The 20,807-nt window shown below is 33.2% G+C and overlaps 2 long non-coding RNA genes across 2 annotated transcripts; both read left to right on the top strand.

Moving 5' to 3' along the window:
- Nucleotides 1–5,980: 5,980 nt before the first annotated feature.
- LOC128033788 (uncharacterized) lies at nucleotides 5,981–19,833 on the top strand. Its single transcript, XR_008189831.1, has 3 exons — nucleotides 5,981–6,044; nucleotides 18,338–18,402; nucleotides 19,196–19,833. It is a non-coding gene; the product is annotated as an uncharacterized LOC128033788 (long non-coding RNA).
- LOC128033789 (uncharacterized) lies at nucleotides 14,862–16,227 on the top strand. The gene is made up of 2 exons (XR_008189832.1): nucleotides 14,862–15,821; nucleotides 15,935–16,227. It is a non-coding gene; the product is annotated as an uncharacterized LOC128033789 (long non-coding RNA).
- Nucleotides 19,834–20,807: the final 974 nt, after the last annotated feature.

Genomic DNA, 20,807 nt, shown 5'->3' with positions numbered 1-20,807 from the left:
AGAATGATTGAAATGGAGAAAGAGAGAGAAATAGAAAGGTCTAATTATTCACTCAGTCACTGTAGTCTTCTCACTATTGAAATTTAGTTCTTTTATTTTTAATTCTAGTAATTTAAGTCCTTATACTTGTCTGCTTTAAAAATTAATGTGCAATTAATGAATTCGTTAACTTATTTGTATTAAATTTTTATTTAATTTTTAAATTAAATCTTTAAATATTAAAATGTTATATTTTAACGGGTTGGAGTTTAGGCCTTCAACGAGTTGTCCTTGAGATAGATAGTATGACTGTAATCCGATTGATTCAAGATGAGTCAATTGAGTTCCACCATTCAGCCGTGTTACGAGTTATTAAAGAAATTATTCAACATCCTTTGATGGTCAGGGTGACACATATACTCGGAGAGGGTAATCGAGTAGTTGATCAACTGGCAATAATGATATTTTCAAGGCCTCTGAACATGTATAACTGTATGCAACCCCCAAATGAAATTATTCAAAAACTACATGATGATCGCTCTAGAATAACTTAGCTCCGCTTAATCTAGTTATACCTTTATCCTTCTATATGTACCAAAAAATATCATATTTTCAAATTTAAAAAAATGTTTCGATAGTCTTTTGAATTGGATTTTATTTTTAAATTTATACAAAAAGAAAGATCAAGTTTTTAATTGAAAAACAGAGGAGCTAGACTGTCAAATAATATAGGAACAAAATTTTTAAAGTTAAAATATTATAGGGACTAGAAGTAGAAATAAACCAAAAAGAATTGTGTTGTGAATGTGGGGAATTTAACTGTATTTAAATATATTTTTGGGGTCCGAAAAAACGTTCGATAAAATATAAAAACAAATATAAAATATTTTTACTTTGTGGATAGAGTTGAATTCAAACTTGACCCGGCGTTGAGGTAAATTGCAAAATTGCCATTAAGTTGAGATTGTGGAAATTGTGGGGATGAGGACGTGGATACGATAACACTTGGACTTTTTTGGTATAAAAAATTAAAAGTTAAAAGGAAATGTTCAAAATAAGAGAATTTAATAAAGAATTGGAAAATTAAAAGATAAAAAAATTTATTACAAAAATAACAATTTTTATTTACTTTGGCACGTAAATTAAAATGGATAATGTGTTGATAAAAAGCATAAGGATGACGTGGCAGGATTAAATCCGTAGATAAGCACCTTTTTTGTTCACACTCTAGGCAGGTTTACAAGTCAATAATGTTTATCTTTGTGTGATCCGATTTATTATTTAAAAATTAATATTCAATATATTATTTATATTGAATCTACAAGAAATCGTGCATTAATTAGAATATTTTATAAATATTACTTAATTGTATTAAAAGTTATTTGATGCTTTCTAAAAACAAAAAGCTTTTATACAATATTTATTAAATCCAATAATCATATTTTAATAATTTTTTATTAATGAGTGAGTCTTAGAAAACAGGGTAAATTATTTTATGCACTTTCTCACCAATTATTTGACATATAATTTTAATTTTTTTTAACCTTGAATTTGAAACTAAGAACCTCGAACTTAACTCAAGCTCAGAACCTTAAACTTTGACCTTGAACTTCGAATCTTAAACCCATAACCCAAACATTAAACCCTGAACTTAGAATCTTGAGGGTTCGAGATTCAAAATTTAGGGTTCAAGTTCGATGCTCAAATTTAAGGTTTAGGGTTCGAGGTTTGAGATTTGGAGTTCGGATTCGAGTTCAAGGTTTAGCATTTAGGGAAAAAATTTATTAAAATTATGTGCCAATAATATGAAAAAAAAAGTATTGAAATATCATTAAATAATTAGAAAAAAACCATAAATGATGTGATGAAAATAGTCCATAAAATAATTTTTCGTGTTTTAGATTGAGGAAAGATTTATGAAAAGAATGTATATTTATATCTTAAATATTGAAAATAAGGAAATTTAATTTAGTTTACTAAAATAAAGGGCACCAAAAGGTGATAAATAAATTATCATGATGATATCTAATCATAAAATAATTAGTGGGTCACAATCAAAAGCATATTACAACACAATAATTTTGTCATGTATGAGATTATATAAAGATTTGATACTTTGTTATTGTTATATTTAAATATTATAATTAAAATTAAAACATGACATATATTTTATAATATAGTAAAATAATAATATTAAAATAAATATATGAAGATTTTAATAATTTAATACACCAAAATTTAACCTTATATATTATACAAAATTAATAATATCATCGATAATACATAAAATAATATAAATCCTATTATATATATATCACCAAATGTTTTAATCACAAATGGTGTGTAAAAGTTGGTATAAAGTAACATCTGATAATATAAATTCAGTCTTTGAGTTCTATCATTTAGACAACCTTTTTTCTCTAAGAATATGCTGTCGGAATATTCCTTTTTTTTTAAGTGATGGTTAAAATATGAAAAATAAAAACTAATGATTTTCCTTACTGTAGCATTCACTGTATCGAATAAGCTATTAACAATTGATAAAGTGTTGTATATATTTATATTATTTGTTTTGAAAGTATATATAATTTTTAGGGATAAATTATAAATTATACATGAATTATGGTTTAATGTATAATTGTATATATAAATTTTGATTTTGTGTAATTTTATACATGATATTTTAATTTATTCCAATCATTATAAATTATTAACACAATTATTAACATCGTTTTATGTTTATATATTACATACATAAATAATTATATTTATCCAATATGAAAATAAATCGATGTATTATTTCTTTAAATGTGTATGATTAAATCAAAATTAAAGTTTCAAGTATGCATTTGAACCAGAATTAGAGTTTATGTATATAATTGCACGTTAAATCAAAGTTCATGATGCTAAGACAACACATTAACAGGTCTAAAAGTTTTCTTTATTAAATTGTCAAACCAAAAAAGGAAAGTATTTACACCACTTCAGTGGTAGTTTGCCGTTGGCATTGTCAAGTGCCACTCAACAACTCTTAACTTATCTTGTCTCAACAAAAAAAAAAGAGAGAGAGAAAAAGAGAAAGTAAAAACGAAAGAGGTAGAGACGAAGAAAGGAAGAAAATAATAATAAAAGAAAAATTTAAAAATTTAAAAAAACAAGTTTTAAATTATGAGGTGTTGAAACAAAAGCCACATCAACATTTAATGTGCCACATTAGATTTTCATAACACCATTAATGTCAGGCTAGACACAGTGGCCAAACCGTTACAAATTGATAAGTTAATGATCAAGATATAACAAATTAAAGTTCAGTGATCATAATGTAATCTAAACCATACATAAATAATTATTTTTGTAGTTTTCCCGAGCTTTTTTTTAAGTAACCAGTATTGTTATAAATTTGTTTTTAATGTATTTTTTATTAAAAAATCTAAAAAGAAAATCAAACTCATAATACATTTGCAAGTAGTGAGACTTAAACTTAGGGCACCAAAATCCTCCAAGCCTCAATTTTATTGTTTTAATTAAAGTTTCATTTATTATTTACATTTTTTTATAAATATGTTTTAACGTGGAATTTTTTCACCTATATTATGGGTATGATATAATCTAATCTACATTAATATAAAGCTTTTGATGGAGTTTGTGTTCGGTTAACTCATGTTTATATCGTTATAAAATCATTTATTTTTAATAGTTTATATAAATTCTTTAAAATAAACCATTTAAAAGTACAATGTCAATATTTGATGTGCTTAAAGGGTGTTGATTTTTTAATTCTAAAAATAAATATCTATTTATATTGTATATAATATGTCAGTTGAGTTTGTGCCACTAATTAATTTGACATCAATTCAATTGGAAAATAACTAAAAACTTATTCTTCTTCTTTTACAAAATAATAAGTGTAAATTTATCATTTTATACTAAAATTTATAAAATACCTAAAGTCATCATCAACAAATCTTAAATTGACTATACTATAGGTAAGTGTACCAATTAAGTTTTATTATTATTATAGAGACTAGATCAATTTAGGCCCTCTATATTATTAAATAGATCAATTTATGTAAAACTCAAATACTATCTTTTAAGTAAGTAAGACAGCATCATTTTCTCTTAAGATATTCTATTCAAAACCTCAAGTAGCCTCTCACAATTTTGAGAAATAGAATTGAAACAAGTAATACCTCTTAAAAGCTTATATATATATATATTAATTCAAACTCATTCAAACAAATTATAGTACTTGAAATAATAAAGTGAATGAAACCCTAAGTACGATATCGAGAAATATAGAATTACAAATGAAATATTTGAATTTTGCACAATAATCATTATAAACTTGTTTCTTGTAATATTTTTGATGTTTTTAAACTCTATTTATATTTTTTCAATAATTTTTAGTCGTTTGAAGTTTGAGCTGTTGAAGACATTTACTCAAGCATTAAGTGCAGTTGTAGAAACCTATATTCTGATACCCAAGCCTTAGGTTTCGATATCATACTTAGAATAATATGACTGTTAGAGCCTTAGGTATCAAATCTTGAACCTCATATTCTAATATCTTTATATTGGGATATGATACTTCCTCATTTGTGTTTTGGTACCCTTGGATACTCATAAAAAAAATTTAAAAAAAAATTTATTCTTGAGCACTAGAACCGATGAGGTAGGGGTCTGATACATGAACCATATGTATAAACACTTATGCCACGTTTGGTTGGAGGGAATGGAATAGCCATTCCCTAATTATTCTTGGATGAACAGTTAAGCTATACTTTGGTTCACCGTTTTCTTCATTCGGCGAATGGCTATTCCTCTCTTATTCGTCTGATTTACCAAATCATCATTCGGCGAAGGGGCTAAGAATAGCCTATTCAACGACGGATGTAATAGCAAAATTTTTCCTCCAGGCAATTTTACCATGTATTTCTTCACCCATTGATCGTCAAAAATGCCGAAAACGCCAAAACTCCATCTTCCTCACAAACGTCAAAACTCCAGAGGAGAAAAAGGGAGAAGGAAATTTTAAAAAAAATTTTCCTTGACCGTGAGAAGGGAAATCAGTGGTGAAAGGAAGGGGAAAGCTTCATGTTTTCTTCTATAATATATTTTTATTTGTTTGTACTTTTACTTTTCTTTTCTTTTGTTGGTTCGAATGGATGAAGTAAAAAGGGAGGTCACTTGCATAGAGGGAGAGGCCATGGATTTGGCATATTAAATAGTTGTTTCTTCATATTAAGAAGCTTGAGAGGTGGGAGACGATCAAATTGGTAAAGGCGAGGAGAAAGTTTGTGCTCGTAACAGCAATTTGGGGAAGAATTCGGTAAGTTTCCCTTGAAATTTACACACACACTTACTCGTTTAGTTAATTGTCAAGTTGAATTAACTAGTTGGTTCCTTCAATTAAGTTGTCTGAATTTTATGATTAAACTGTCAATTAGCTACTGTTGATTTTCGATTAGGAGCAAATAAATCATGTTGGAAATTTGAAGAAATAGTTGTAAATAAGGAAAAAAATGGCTACTCTTTGGTTATGGTGTGAGTTTAAGTTATTTCTTGAATCATTGGTTGTACTCCGATTGTAATGGCCCAAATTTGAGGTTATCGGAACAGTGGTTTCGGGACCACAAATCCGATGAGAAAAATTTTATTTTTCTTATATTTTTATGGTCTACAATTTCACAAAATGATTTCGTGAAAATTTTGTTCGAAAATTTCGACGTTTGGGCACTCAATTTAGTCAAAAGGACTAAATTGTAAAAAGTGCAAAAGTTGAGTTCTACATGTTAGAGGTGTCCAATTGTTATGAAACTTTAAATTGGAGGTCCTTATATGGTAATTATACCATTGGTAACTTGGTAGACAAAATGGACATGAGATAAGTGAAATAGAAAATTTTTAAGTTAGGGGCAATTTGGTAATCTAGTAATTAAAATGAATTAAAAGGAAAAAGATGGCAAAATCATCATCTTCTTCATTAGGACGAAATCAGCAAGGGGAAGCCATAGTTAGGGTTTTCAAGCTTCCAAGCTCCATAATCAAGAAGTACGAAACTCGAGGTTAGACAAAGGAAGAATAAAGTTGAAGACTAAGTTGGTGAATTTGGCTATAATTGGTACCGAGGTAAGTTTACGGTAAATAAATGCAATATTTCAATATTTATTATCAATGCTGTTATTTTCCAGCAACTATGAATTTATTTTATGAATTTATTTGATGATGATCTAAGCATGAAATGATAGAGAATTAAAATTAAAAAGTCCCGTTGATACATAAGGATGGTACTGGATACGAATGTCATGACATTTGGGTAAAGAGGTCCCATGTAAGACCATGTCTGGGACATGGCATTGGCACCGAGATGAGAGGTCCCATGTAAGACCATGTCTGGGACATGGCATTGGCACCGAGATGAGAGGTCCCATGTAAGACCATGTCTGGGACATGGCGTTGGCACCGAGATGAGAGGTCCCCCGTAAGACCATGTCTGGGACATGGCATGGGCACCGATATGAGAACATCCCATGTAAGACCATGTCTGGGACATGGCTTTGGCATGTTATTATCAGAAGAGACCCGAGTATCCTTATTATTCCAATGTAGCTCAACGGGCTTGTAAACAATTATGTTCATGAAAGTTCAGTTTAAAGCATAAATGGCAAGCTCAGGTAAGTTATAAGAGTTAAGAACTTATTATACTATCAATTGATGTTCAACGATGCAGCAAGAGTTGAGTAAGTTATGTACACAAGTATTCTAAGTAAACAAGCAAGAGAACTAGTATGAGATTAACTAAAGAGTAAACTAGAGATATAGACATTTGAGTTTAATTATTTAAGTTAAATATTGTTATTTATTTGCTAGTAAACTTACTAAGCTTTATGCTTACTTCTTTTATTTCTCTTTCTCTTATAGTATTGCAAAGCTACTTCAAGGATCCTAAAAAGTCGGAGATCGTCCACACTATCAACCACAACCGCCGGTATTTTATATCGAAACACGTTTGAGTTATGGCATGTATAGGGATTTAGTCATTTTGTATGTTTGTAATGATGATTTTGCTAATGAGTGATGTGTAAGTATTTGATGATGTATGGTCATTAAAATGGTTAAGGATGAAGGTGTTTGTTGTTATGAAAGATTAGGTGATAAATTATGCATGGAAATCATGAAAGGATAAAATTTTGCAAAGAAACAGAATTCAGGCAGCATAGTGACGTGAATTTGAAAAATCACCCAAGATAGTATAAAATGAATTATAGGGTGAATGATATATGGAATTAAAGCTTGTTGAGTCTATTTTCATGGAAAAATAACGGTGTAGCAAAAGGAAATTTATATTTTAAGATATGTGAATTTTAGTAAGATAGGGTCAGAACTGTTTTTGGAGTCCCCTGTTCTGAGTTTATAAAATAATTACAAATTGTACAAAAATAGTTATGAGTTGAAATTTACATGCTTAGATTCCTTAATGAGTCTATTTTCTTTAGAAACAAGTAAGAACTTCATATGAAAATCCTACAGTGAGAAAACTTATTTTTAGTAACAAGAGGTCAGGGCAGTCAGGTGGTGAAACAGGGAGACTTTAACTAATAAACTGTACTAATTGACTGAACCAAAATTCTAAAAATTTTATGGTGAGTAGATATATGGGTCTAGTTTCAGGAAAATTTACGGAATTAAATTTCGAGTTCTGTAGCTCAAGTTATAATTAATTTAGTAACTGCTGCGCGATTGGACAGATTTGCTGTAAATAGTGAAATAAATTTTCAAACCTAGTTTTTATGCTCAATTGGTAAGATAAGCTAAGTAATGCCTCGTGCTCGACTCGAAACGGTCTCGAGTAAGGGTGTTACATTTGTTGGTATCGAGCAGGTTTAGTCGGTTCTCGAAATACTCAGAAGAATAAGAGTCTACCTATACATGCCATACTTATATATTTTGATAGTGTGACGACTCTGACGATTTTAAAATGTTTTCTTTTATAGTTATGGATCCCGAACGAGCTAGTACAGATGAAGTAGAGAGTAATGCGCCTATTCCCTTGAAGGGACGGTGCCATCAGATGTTAATGTTAGTGAAAGACCCGCATCGATAGACAGGGAGGAGGAGCTAGAAGCCTTCTTCCAAGCCATGATCGATTGGTTTGCCGAGTTCGTTCATGCGAATCCGGCTATAAGACCTCCACCCCTCAAGATTCACGGGTTCCCCATGTATCTTCTCCATTGCAGTATAGTTATCGTGGAGAGACCACTGTTGATAAGATTAGGAAGCAAGGGGTGAAGAATTTTGCTACCAAAGATGATGATGCGTAAAAAGCGCACTCGGCTTGAGAATACAATCGTGGTTTTGAAGAATTATCTTGTACTCGGAAGAATGTATAAAGTGTGTTGTTTCACTTCTTCGAGATTCACTTATCATTGGTGGAAGACTCTCGTGTCTATAGTACCGAGTGAGAGGGTTACAGGATTTCTTTCAGAGGAGTTTGAAAGAAGTACATCACCAGAGATTTATAGATCGAAAAGGAAGGAGTTTCTTGAGCTAAAACAAGGTAAAATGTACGTGATCTGAATATGAACGCAAATTTGTATCCATGAAGCTAACATGTGCAAGAGATTTGAAGATGGGCTTAATGATGACATCCGACTATCAGTGGGTGTATTGGAAATCAGAGAGTTTGTTGTTCTGGTAGAAAGAGCTTGTAAAGTAGAAGACTTGTTAAAAGAAAAAGAGAAGAGCAAAGCTGAAGCTGGAGCGCAGGATACAAAGAAGAGGCAAATGAGTAAATCATTTCGTCTACATCTAAGAGGCCTAGGAAGCTCTCTAGCGGATCATATTTTCCACTAGATATCCCGGCCAAGCAGGGTAGAAGATTTGAGGTTCTAGAGCTCAAACCACTACACAGCCAGGCATCTTGGCAAGATTTCGACCTCCTAGGCCGGAATGTCCTCAATGTGGGAGACGCCACCCGGAGAGTGTAGAGCGGTGAAAATATTTGTTTAGGATGTGGAGCGTCCGATCACTTTATTCGGGATTGTCTGAAACAAACTAAAAGAGAAGAGATAACGAGTGTGAGATCAGGAAATGCTCCTACTAGAGGTAGATCACAGAGAAACCCAGGAGTGGGAGCGAGTAATAGGAGTGCATCCAGAGATTCAGCAGCGAGATCAGATGTTAGAGCACCCGCGAGAACATATGCTATTCGTGCTCGTGAAGAGGCGTCCTCTCCTGATATAATTACGGGTACATTTTCTCTTTATGACACTAATGTTATTGCATTGATCCTGGCTCTACACATTCATATATATGCACGAAATTAGTATTTGTTAAAAATTTGTGCATTGAACCTCATGAATTTATGGTTAAAGTCTCTAACCCCCTGGGCCAGTTTGTGATAGTGGATAAAGTTTGTAAAAATTGTCCACTGATGATAAAAGGTATTTGTTTCCCGGTTGACTTGATGTTATTGCCTTTTGATGAGTTTGATGTGATATTGGGCATGGATTGGTTAACTCAGCATGATGCAGTAGTAAACTGTAGACAGAAATATGTTGTACTAAAGTGCCAGAATGGAGAATTACTTCGGGTTAAATCTGATCAGACAGATGAATTATCTGATGTAATTTTAGTGATGTCAGCTCAGAGGTGTGTCAGAAAAGGGTATGATGTTTATTTGGCGTATGTGTTGGATACTAAAGTATCTCGAGTCAAAGATCTGAGCGATTGCCGATTGTATGTGAATTTTCCGATGTGTTTCAGAGGAATTACGTGGTTGCCACCGTAAAGAGAAGTGGAATTTTCTATAGATCGATTCGGAACTACCCCAATTTCCATAGCTCCGTATCGTATGGCTCCTCTGAAATTAAAAGAGTTAAAGGCACGATTCACGTGAACTTGTTGATGAGGTTTTGTTCGTCCGAGTCATTCACCTTGGGGTGCTCCATTCTTTGTGAAAAAGAAAGACGGGTCTTTGAGATTGTGTATCGACTATCGGCATCTTAATAAGGTAACTATAAAGAATAAGTACCCATTGCCTCGAATTGATGACTTATTTGATCAACCGAAAGGTGCCACAAGATTTTCAAAGATTGATCTCCGATCGGGTTATTATCGATTCACGGGTAAAGAGCGGATGTGCCAAAGACGACTTTCGTAACCGGTATGGGCATTATGAGTTTCGGTTATGCCGTTTGGGTTGACTAATGCACTGCAGATTCATGGATTTGATGAACCGGATATTCGCATCGTATCTAGATAGGTTTGTAGTAGTTTTCATTGATGACATTTTAGTCTATTCTCGGGATGAAACCGAGCATGCGAACATTTGAAAATAGTGTTGCAAATTCTGCGTGAAAAGAAACTTTATGCTAAATTCAAGAAATGTGAATTTTGGCTTGAGAGGTAGGTTTTCTCGGACATATTGTATCCGCAGAAGGCATCGTGGTAGATCCAAGTAAAATCTCACTATTGTCAATTGAGTCCACCAAAAAATGTATCCGAAGTTAGAAGTTTCTTGGGATTAGTGGATATTATCGAGATTTGTATGTGGGTTTTCTATGATAGCTTCTCCAATGACTCGTTTATTACGTAAAGATGTTAAATTTGAATGGATGATAAATGCCAGCAAAGTTTTGACCGATTGAAGAAATTGTTGACTAAGCTTTTGTGTTGGTACAAATTGAATCGGGTAAGGAATTTATTATTTATAGTGATGCATCATTAAATGGTTTGGGTTGTGTCTTGATGCAAGAAGATAAAGTAATAGCCTATGCTTCAAGACAACTTAAGCCACATGAAAGAAACTACCAGGTACATGATCTCGAATTAGCTGCTATTGTATTTGCATTGAAAATATGGCGGCATTATTTGTATGGTGAAAAGTGTCATATTTATACCGATCACAAAAGCTTGAAATATTTGATGACACGTAAAGATTTGAATTTGAGACAACGCAGGTGGCTTGAATTGATAAAGGATTATGATTTGGTTCTTGATTACCATCCGGGTAAGGCTAACGTGGTAGCTGATGCTTTGAGCCGAAAATCTCTATTTGCTTTACGAGCTATGAATGCCCGATTGTCACTGACTGATGATGGTTCAATCATAGCTGAAACGAAGGCTAAATCGATGTTTCGTCAACAAATATGTGAGGCTCAGAAAAATGATGAAAAGTTCTGAGCTAAACGGGCACATTATGAGTCCGGTAATGATTCAGAATTTCAGACTGGGACTGATGGTTGTTTATTATTTAGAGGTAGAGTATGTGTACCGAAGAATTCCGAGCTTATACATTCTACACGAGGCCCATAGCGGTACTATGTCTGTACATCCGGGGAGTAATAAAATGTATAATGACTTGAAAAAGATGTATTGGTGGCCGGGTATGAAACGTGATATCTCCGAGTTTGTATCAAGATGTTTAGTATGTCGTGAGTTAAAAGTGAACATCGTACCTTCGGGTTGCTTCAACCAATCACTATACCGAATGGAAATGGGAAAGAGTCACTATGGATTTTGTATCGGGTTACCGATGTCTCCAAAGAAGAAAGATGCCATTTGGGTAATTGTCGACCGATTGACAAAGTCCGCGCACTTTATCCCAAAGATGTATGGATTATTCTTTAGATAAATTGGTGAATTGTATATATCTGAGATTGTTAGACTACATGGAGTGCCTGTCTCCATTATATCAGACAGAGATCCCCGATTTACGTCTCGTTTCTGGAACAAATTACAAGAAGCTTTGGGTACTCAGTTGTATTTCAGTACTGCATTTCATCCTCAGACAGATGGCCAATCTGAGCGTGTAATTCAGGTATTGGAAGATATGCTCCGATGTTGCGTATTAGAGTTGCAAGGTAATTGGGAAAGGTATCTACCTTTGATTGAATTTGCTTACAATAACATTTATCAGTCTAGTATTAAAATGGCTCCGTATGAAGCTTTGTATGGTAGAAAATGTAGAACACTGTTATATTGGACAGAGCTCAGTGAAAAGAAAATACACGGGGTTGATTTAATCCGAGAAACAGAAGAAAAAGTCAAGCTGATTCGAGATAGTCTAAAAGCAGCTTCCGATCGACAGAAGTCATATGCCGATCTTAAACGAAGGGAGATTGAATTTCAGGTGGGTGATAAAGTATTCTTAAAAGTGTCTCCTTGGAAGAAAGTTCTCCGGTTCGGTCGAAAGGGTAAATTGAGTCCAAGATTTATCGGACCATATGAGATTATAGAAAGAATTGGACCAGTTACTTACCGATTGGCTTTACCACCGGAACTCGACAAAATTCATAATGTATTTCATGTATCTTTGCTACTGACGGTATCGATCAGATCATTCACATGTTATTACTCCAATGAAGTAGAAATTCATGGATATGACTTATAATGAAGAACCGGTTAAAGTATTAGCACGAGAAACAAAGGAGCTTAGAAACAAAAGGTAATCTGGTGAAAGTGCTATGGCAAAAGCACGGGATTGAGGAAGCAACATGGGAACGGAAGAGACAATGAGGAAGCAATACCGAATCTCTTCTTGGTAAGATTTTCGAGGGCGAAAATCCTAAAAAGGGGGAGAGTTGTAATGGCCCAAATTTGAGGTTATCGAACAATGGTTTCGGGACCACAAATCCGATGAGAAAAATTTTATTTTCTTATATTTTTATGGTCTACAATTTCACAAAATGATTTCGTGAAAATTTTGTTCGAAAATTTCGACGTTTGGGCACTCAATTTAGTCAAAAGGACTAAATTGTAAAAGTGCAAAAGTTGAGTTCTACATGTTAGAGGTGTCCAATTGTTATGAAACTTTAAATTGGAGGTCCTTATATGGTAATTATACCATTGGTAACTTGGTAGACAAAAATGGACATGAGATAAGTGAAATAGAAAATTTTTAAGTTAGGGGCAATTTGGTAATCTAGTAATTAAAATGAATTAAAAGGGAAAAAGATGGCAAAAATCATCATCTTCTTCATTAGGACGAAATCAGCAAGGGGGGAAGCCATAGTTAGGGTTTTCAAGCTTCCAAGCTCCATAATCAAGAAGTACGAAACTCGAGGTTAGACAAAGGGAAGAATAAAGTTGAAGACTAAGTTGGTGAATTTGGCTATAATTGGTACCGAGGTAAGTTTACGGTAAATAAATGCAATATTTCAATATTTATTATCAATGCTGTTATTTTCCAGCAACTATGAATTTATTTTATGAATTTATTTGATGATGATCTAAGCATGAAATGATAGAGAATTAAAATTAAAAAGTCCCGTTGATACATAAGGATGGTACTGGATACGAATGTCATGACATTTGGGTAAAGAGGTCCCATGTAAGACCATGTCTGGGACATGGCATTGGCACCGAGATGAGAGGTCCCATGTAAGACCATGTGCGGGACATGGCATTGGCACCGAGATGAGAGGTCCCATGTAAGACCATGTCAGGACATGGCGTTATACCGAGATGAGAGGTCCCAGTAAGACCATGTGCAGGACATGGCATGGGCACCGATATGAGAACATCCCATGTAAGACCATGTCGGGACATGGCTTTGGCATGTTATTATCGAAGAGACCGAGTATCCTTATTATTCCAATGTAGCTCAACGGGCTTGTAAACTAATTATGTTCATGAAAGTTCGGTTTAAAGCATAAATGGCAAGCTCGGGTAAGTTATAAGAGTTAAGAACTTATTATACTATCAATTGATGTTCAACGATGCAGCAAGAGTTGAGTAAGTTATGTACACAAGTATTCTAAGTAAACAAGCAAGAGAACTAGTATGAGATTAACTAAAGAGTAAACTAGAGATATAGACATTTGAGTTTAATTATTTAAGTTAAATATTGTTATTTATTTGCTAGTAAACTTACTAAGCTTTATGCTTACTTCTTTTATTTCTCTTTCTCTTATAGTATTGCAAAGCTACTTCAAGGATCCTAAAAAAGTCGGAGATCGTCCACACTATCAACCACAACTGCTCGGTATTTTATATCGAAACACGTTTGAGTTATGGCATGTATAGGGATTTAGTCATTTTGTATGTTTGTAATGATGATTTTGCTAATGAGTGATGTGTAAGTATTTGATGATGTATGGTCATTAAAATGGTTAAGGATGAAGGTGTTTGTTGTTATGAAAGATTAGGTGATAAATTATGCATGGAAATCATGAAAGGATAAAATTTTGCAAAGAAACAGAATTCAGGCAGCATAGTGACGTGAATTTGAAAAATCACCCAAGATAGTATAAAATGAATTATAGGGTGAATGATATATGGAATTAAAGCTTGTTGAGTCTATTTTCATGGAAAAATAACGGTGTAGCAAAAGGAAATTTATATTTTAAGATATGTGAATTTTAGTAAGATAGGGTCAGAACTGTTTTTGGAGTCCCCTGTTCTGAGTTTATAAAATAATTACAAATTGTACAAAAATAGTTATGAGTTGAAATTTACATGCTTAGATTCCTTAATGAGTCTATTTTCTTTAGAAACAAGTAAGAACTTCATATGAAAATCCTACAGTGAGAAAACTTATTTTTAGTAACAAGAGGTCAGGGCAGTCAGGTGGTGAAACAGGGGAGACTTTAACTAATAAACTGTACTAATTGACTGAACCAAAAATTCTAAAAATTTTATGGTGAGTAGATATATGGGTCTAGTTTCAGGGAAAATTTACGGAATTAAATTTCGAGTTCTGTAGCTCAAGTTATAATTAATTTAGTAACTGCTGCGCGATTGGACAGATTTGCTGTAAATAGTGAAATAAATTTTCAAACCTAGTTTTTATGCTCCGAATTGGTAAGATAAGCTAAGTAATGCCTCGTGCTCGACTCCGGAAACGGTCTCGAGTAAGGGGTGTTACACCGATGCTGGTAAGTGTGATGAAAATTGAGGGAAAAGTCTTGATGATTGTTAGTTGTTGAGTGAACCATGTGGCATGCAAACTCCATGCATGTTGTCCGAATATGACCTTTTGTAATGAAATTAAGATAACCTGCTGCTGGAATTGATTAAATATTAAGGTCTTGAGCTGCAATTAGAAGATGTCATAGTTATAATTAAGATGCCCTACTGTTGTATCGTGATTAAAATGTAAGTATTCATGCTGTAAGTATTTATGTTGTCTTAAAACATTACCTGAAGTGGATTAATTATTGTAATTTAAATGGTCTTAATAATGAATTTGTGGTATCTTAAAATGATAAATTGAGAGGAGTTATAGCTGTAATTTATAGTGCTTGGGTGCCGTGGTTAAAATGTATAACTCTAGGATTGATATTGATGATGTGTTGTTAATGAATAAATCGAGTTTTATTTGCCAAATGACATGTTATTTTAGAAATACAAATTGAGTGTTGCTAATGGCGAGTTTACTTTAACTCCTTTATTATTTCCATGCTTGAAGTTCTTATCATTTTTACATGGATGATTCGGCGATAGTTAAATAGGGAAAAAAATTGTTCTTTACAAATTTCATGGTTGCTACTGTTTTGTACTAGTTAAACTCGTTTATTTCAGATTTAGTTGTTGTCCAATTAGTGCAAAAATTTCCTGTTGCTCAAGCAAAGTAGATGCTGTTGCTACTCATTTTTGTACTTTTAAAGCCCTGTTTAAGTACTGCAATTTGAAGTGTTTAGTTGCTGAAAATTGAGATGTTTTATTGTTGTAATTAAGGTGTATAAATGTTGTTAATAGAGATGTTAAAGTGCTGCAAATTGAAGTGTTTAAATGTTGTAAATTGAAGTGTTAAAGTGCTGCAAATTGAGGTATTTAAATGTTGTGAATTGAAGTGTTAAAGTGCTGCAAATTGAAGTGTTTAAATGTTGTAAATTGAAGTGTTTTAAGTACTGCAAATTGAATTGTTTAGTTGCTGAAACTGAGATGTTTATCGCTGTAATTGAGGTGTATAAATGGTGTTAATTAGGATGTTAAAGTGTTGTAAGTTGAGGTGTTTAAATGCTGTAAATTGAAGTGTTTAATTGCTATAAATTGAGGTGCTCAAATGATGTAAATTGAAGTGTTTAGGTGCTGCAAATTGAAGTATTTAAATGTTGTAAATTGAAGTGTTTTAAGTACTGCAAATTGAATCCTTTAGTTGCTGGAAATTGAGATGTTTATCGCTGTAATTGAGGTGTATAAATGGTGTTAATTAGGATGTTAAAGTGTTGTAAGTTGAGGCGTTTAAATGCTGTAAATTGAAGTGTTTAATTGCTATAAATTGAGGTGCTCAAATGATGTAAATTGGAGTGTTTAGGTGCTGCAAATTGAAGTGTTTAAATGTTGTAAATTGAAGTGTTTTAAGTACTGTAAATTGAATCGTTTAGTTGCTGGAAATTGAGATGTTTATCGCTGTAATTGAGGTGTATAAATGTTGTTAATTGGGATGTTAAAGTGTTGTAAGTTGAGGTGTTTAAATGATGTAATGTAATGGCCCAAATTTGAGGTTATCGGAACAGTGGTTTCGGGACCACAAATATATCTGAGATTGTTAGACTACATGGAGTGCCTGTCTTCATTATATCAGACAGAGATCTCCGATTTACGCCTCTTTTGGAACAAATTACAAGAAGCTTTGGGTACTCGGTTGTATTTCAAGATCGCATTTCATCCTCGCATGATGGCCAATCTGGCGTGTAATTCTGTATTGGAAGATATGCTCGATGTTGCGTATTAGAGTTGCAAGGTAATTGGGAAAGGTATCTACCTTTGATTGAATTTGCTTACAATAACGATTATCGTCTAGTATTAAAATGGCTCCGTATGAAGCTTTGTATGGTAGAAAATGTAGAACACCGTTATATTGGATGAGCTCGGTGAAAAGAAAATACAGAGGTTGATTTGATCCGGAAGCAGAAGAAAAGTAAGGTCGATTCGAGATAGTTTAAAGCGACTTCCGATCGTCGAAGTCATCGCCGATCTTAAACGAAGGAGATTGAATTTCGGTGGGTGATAAAGTATTCTTAAAAGTGTCTCCTTGGAAGAAAGTTCTCGGTTCGGTCGAAAGGGTAAACCGAGTCCAAGATTTATCGGACCATATGAGATTATAGAAAGAATTGGACCGATTGCTTACCGATTGGCTTTACCACGGAACTCGACAAAATTCATAATGTATTTCATGTATCTATGCTACGACGGTATCGATCAGATCCTTCACATGTTATTACTCCAATGAAGTAGAAATTCAAATGGATATGACTTATAATGAAGAACCAGGTTAAAGTATTAGCACGAGAAACAAAGGAGCTTAGAAACAAAAGGTAAATCGGTGAAAGTGCTATGGCAAAAGCACAGGATTGAGGAAGCAACATGGGAACCGGAAGAGACAATGAGGAAGCAATACCCGAATCTCTTTACTGGTAAGATTTTCGAGGACGAAAATCCTAAAAAGGGGGGGAGAGTTGTAATGGCTCAAATTTGAGGTTATCGGAACAGTGGTTTCGGGACCACAAATCCGATGAGAAAAATTTTATTTTTCTTATATTTTTATGGTCTACAATTTCACAAAATGATTTCGTGAAAATTTCGTTCGAAAATTTCGACGTTTGGGCACTCAATTTAGTCAAAAGGACTAAATTGTGAAAGTGCAAAAGTTGAGTTCTACATGTTAGAGGTGTCCAATTGTTATGAAACTTTAAATTGGAGGTCCTTATATGGTAATTATACCATTGGTAACTTGGTAGACAAAAATGGACATGAGATAAGTGAAATAGAAAATTTTTAAGTTAGGGGCAATTTGGTAATCTAGTAATTAAAATGAATTAAAAGGGAAAAAGATGACAAATTATGCTCATCTTCTTCATATGAACGAAATCAGCAAGGGGGGAAGCCATAGTTAGGGTTTTCAAGCTTCCAAGCTCCATAGCAAGTGATCCCAAGCCCCGTTTTTAATGTTCTTTACGTTTTTGAGATCCCGGTAGCTTAATTTAGCTTATTCTAGCAATAATTTAACCTAGGGTTTATATTTGAAAAAATACCCATATGTGAAAAGTGTTTATTTTGATGTTTTATGATAGAATATGAAGCTAGAAATTATGTTAAACAACTTTTGCTAAGCGATTTTAAGTGAAAACGAGTAAAACGACATAATCGGTAAAAATACCTAATGTTCATAAGTACATGTTAGAGTGGGAATTTGATGTTGCCATAGAAGGGAAAAATGTTCAGAATGTTATAAAACATAAGAATAAGAGATGAAGTTTAATTTCCGAGCCTTGGGGCAAAAATGTAATTATGTAAAAGTTTAGGGGCAAAATTGTAATTTTGAAAAGTTAGAGTCGAGGGCTGTTTTGATGAATGTGATTATTAAATAAGTTAAATTTACTATTTTAGATCAAGAAGTACGAAACTCGAGGTTAGACAAAGGGAAGAATAAAGTTGAAGACTAAGTTGGTGAATTTGGCTATAATTGGTACCGAGGTAAGTTTACGGTAAATAAATGCAATATTTCCATATTTATTATCAATGCTGTTATTTTCCAGCAACTATGAATTTATTTTATGAATTTATTTGATGATGATCTAAGCATGAAATGATAGAGAATTAAAATTTAAAAGTCCCGTTGATACATAAGGATGGTCTTGGATACGAATGTCATGACATTTGGGTAAAGAGATCCCATGTAAGACCATGTCGGGACATGGCATTGGCATCCTTAAGATCATAAGAGGTCCCTCAGAAGACCATGTGCAGGACATGGCATGGGCACCGAGACGAGAGGTCCCATGTAAGACCATGTGCAGGACATGGCGTTGGCACCGAGATGAGAGGTCCCTATAAGACCATGTCCGGGACATGGCATGTGCACTAACATGAGAACATCCCATGTAAGACCATGTGCAGGACATGGCTTTGGCATGTTATTATCGAAGAGACCGAATATCCTTATTATTCCAATGTAGCTCAACGGGCTTGTAAATGAATCATGTTCATGAAAGTTCGGTTTAAAGCATAAATGACAAGCTCGGTGAGTTGTAAGACTTAAGAACTTATTATACTATCAATTGATGTTCAACGATGCAGCAAGGATTGAGTAAGTTATGCACACAAGTATTCTAAGTAAACAAGTAAGAGAACTAGTATGAGATTAACTAAAGAGTAAACTAGAGATATAGACATTGAGTTTAATTATTTAAGTTAAATATTGTTATTTATTTGCTAGTAAACTTACTAAGCTTTATGCTTACTTCTTTTATTTCTCTTTCTCTTATAGTATTGCAAAGCTACTTCAAGGATCCTAAAGAAGTCGGAGATCGTCCACACTATCAACTACAATCGCTCGGTATTTTATATTGAAACACGTTTGAGTTATGGCATGTATAGGGATTTAGTTATTTTGTATGTTTGTAATGATGATTTTGCTAATGAGTGATGTGTAAGTATTTGATGATGTATGGTCATTAAAATGGTTAAGGATGAAGGTGTTTGTTGTTATGAAAGATTAGGTGATAAATTATGCATGGAAATCATGAAAGGATAAAATTTTGCAAAGAAACAGAATTCAGGCAGCACAGTGACGTGAATTTGAAAAATCACCCAAGATAGTATAAAATGAATTAGAGGGTGAATGATATATGGAATTAAAGCTTGTTGAGTCTATTTTCATAGAAAAATAACGGTGTAGCAAAAGGAAATTTATATTTTAAGATATGTGAATTTTAGTAAGATAGGGTCAGAACTGTTTTTGGAGTCCCCTGTTCTGAGTTTAGAAAATAATTACAAATTGTACAAAAATGGTTATGAGTTGAAATTTACATGCTTAGATTCCTTAATGAGTCTATTTTCTGTAGAAACAAGTAAGAACTTCATATGAAAATCCTACAGTGAGAAAACTTATTTTTAGTAACAAGAGGTCAGAATAGTCGAATGGTGAAACAGGGGAGACTTTAACTAATAAACTGTACTAATTGGCTGAACCAAAAATTCTAAAAATTTTATGGTGTGTAGATATATGAGTCTAGTTTCAGGGAAAATTTACGGAATTAAATTTCGAGTTCTGTAGCTCAAGTTATAATTAATTTAGTAACTGCTGCGCGATTGGACAGATTTGCTGTAAATAGTGAAATAAATTTTCAAACCTAGTTTTTATGCTTCGAATTGGTAAGATAAGCTAAGTAATGCCTCGTGCTCGACTCCGGAAATGGTCTCGGGTAAGGGGTGTTACATGTAAATTGAAGTGTTTAATTGCTGTAAATTGAGGTGCTCAAATGATGTAAATTGAAGTGTTAAAGCACTGCAAATTGAAGTGTTTAAATGTTGTAAATTGAAGTGTTTTAGTTGCTAGAAATTGAGATGTTTATCGCTGTAATTGAGGTGTATAAATGTTGTTAATTGGGATGTTAAAGTGTTGTAAGTTGAGGTGTTTAAATGATGTAAATTGAAGTGTTTAATTGCTGTAAATTGAGGTGCTCAAATGATGTAAATTGAAGAGTTTAAGTGCTGCAAATTGTGGTGTACAAATGAGTCTAAAATTAGTTATTGCACTGCATTTTTGGTGATTAAATGCAGTCGAAAATAATTTAGAAAACAAAATTACACTTGATGTTATTTTAAAACATGTTATGTTGTCATTGTAAGCTGTTTGAATATTCGATTTATATATATACATATATTTTCTCTAAAGCAGCTGCTTCTGCACCTTGCCTCCTCTTTTTTTGATGAATTTGATTCCATGGGACTTATGGAAACAAGGTGGGAAATTCGGTTTATATATATACATATATTACATGGTAGAGATTAAGCATCGTGAAAATCTAATCAGCTAACCAACAAACAAAATCATGAATTATTGCAGACTTCTAATTGGTGGGAAGAGGACGTTGAAT

Source organism: Gossypium raimondii, chromosome 10, assembly GCF_025698545.1.
Source record: "Gossypium raimondii isolate GPD5lz chromosome 10, ASM2569854v1, whole genome shotgun sequence".
In the NCBI taxonomy this organism is placed as follows: Eukaryota; Viridiplantae; Streptophyta; class Magnoliopsida; order Malvales; family Malvaceae; genus Gossypium; species Gossypium raimondii.
The sequence above is the reverse complement of the archived record's forward strand: the minus strand, read 5'-3'. Positions and strand labels throughout refer to the sequence as shown.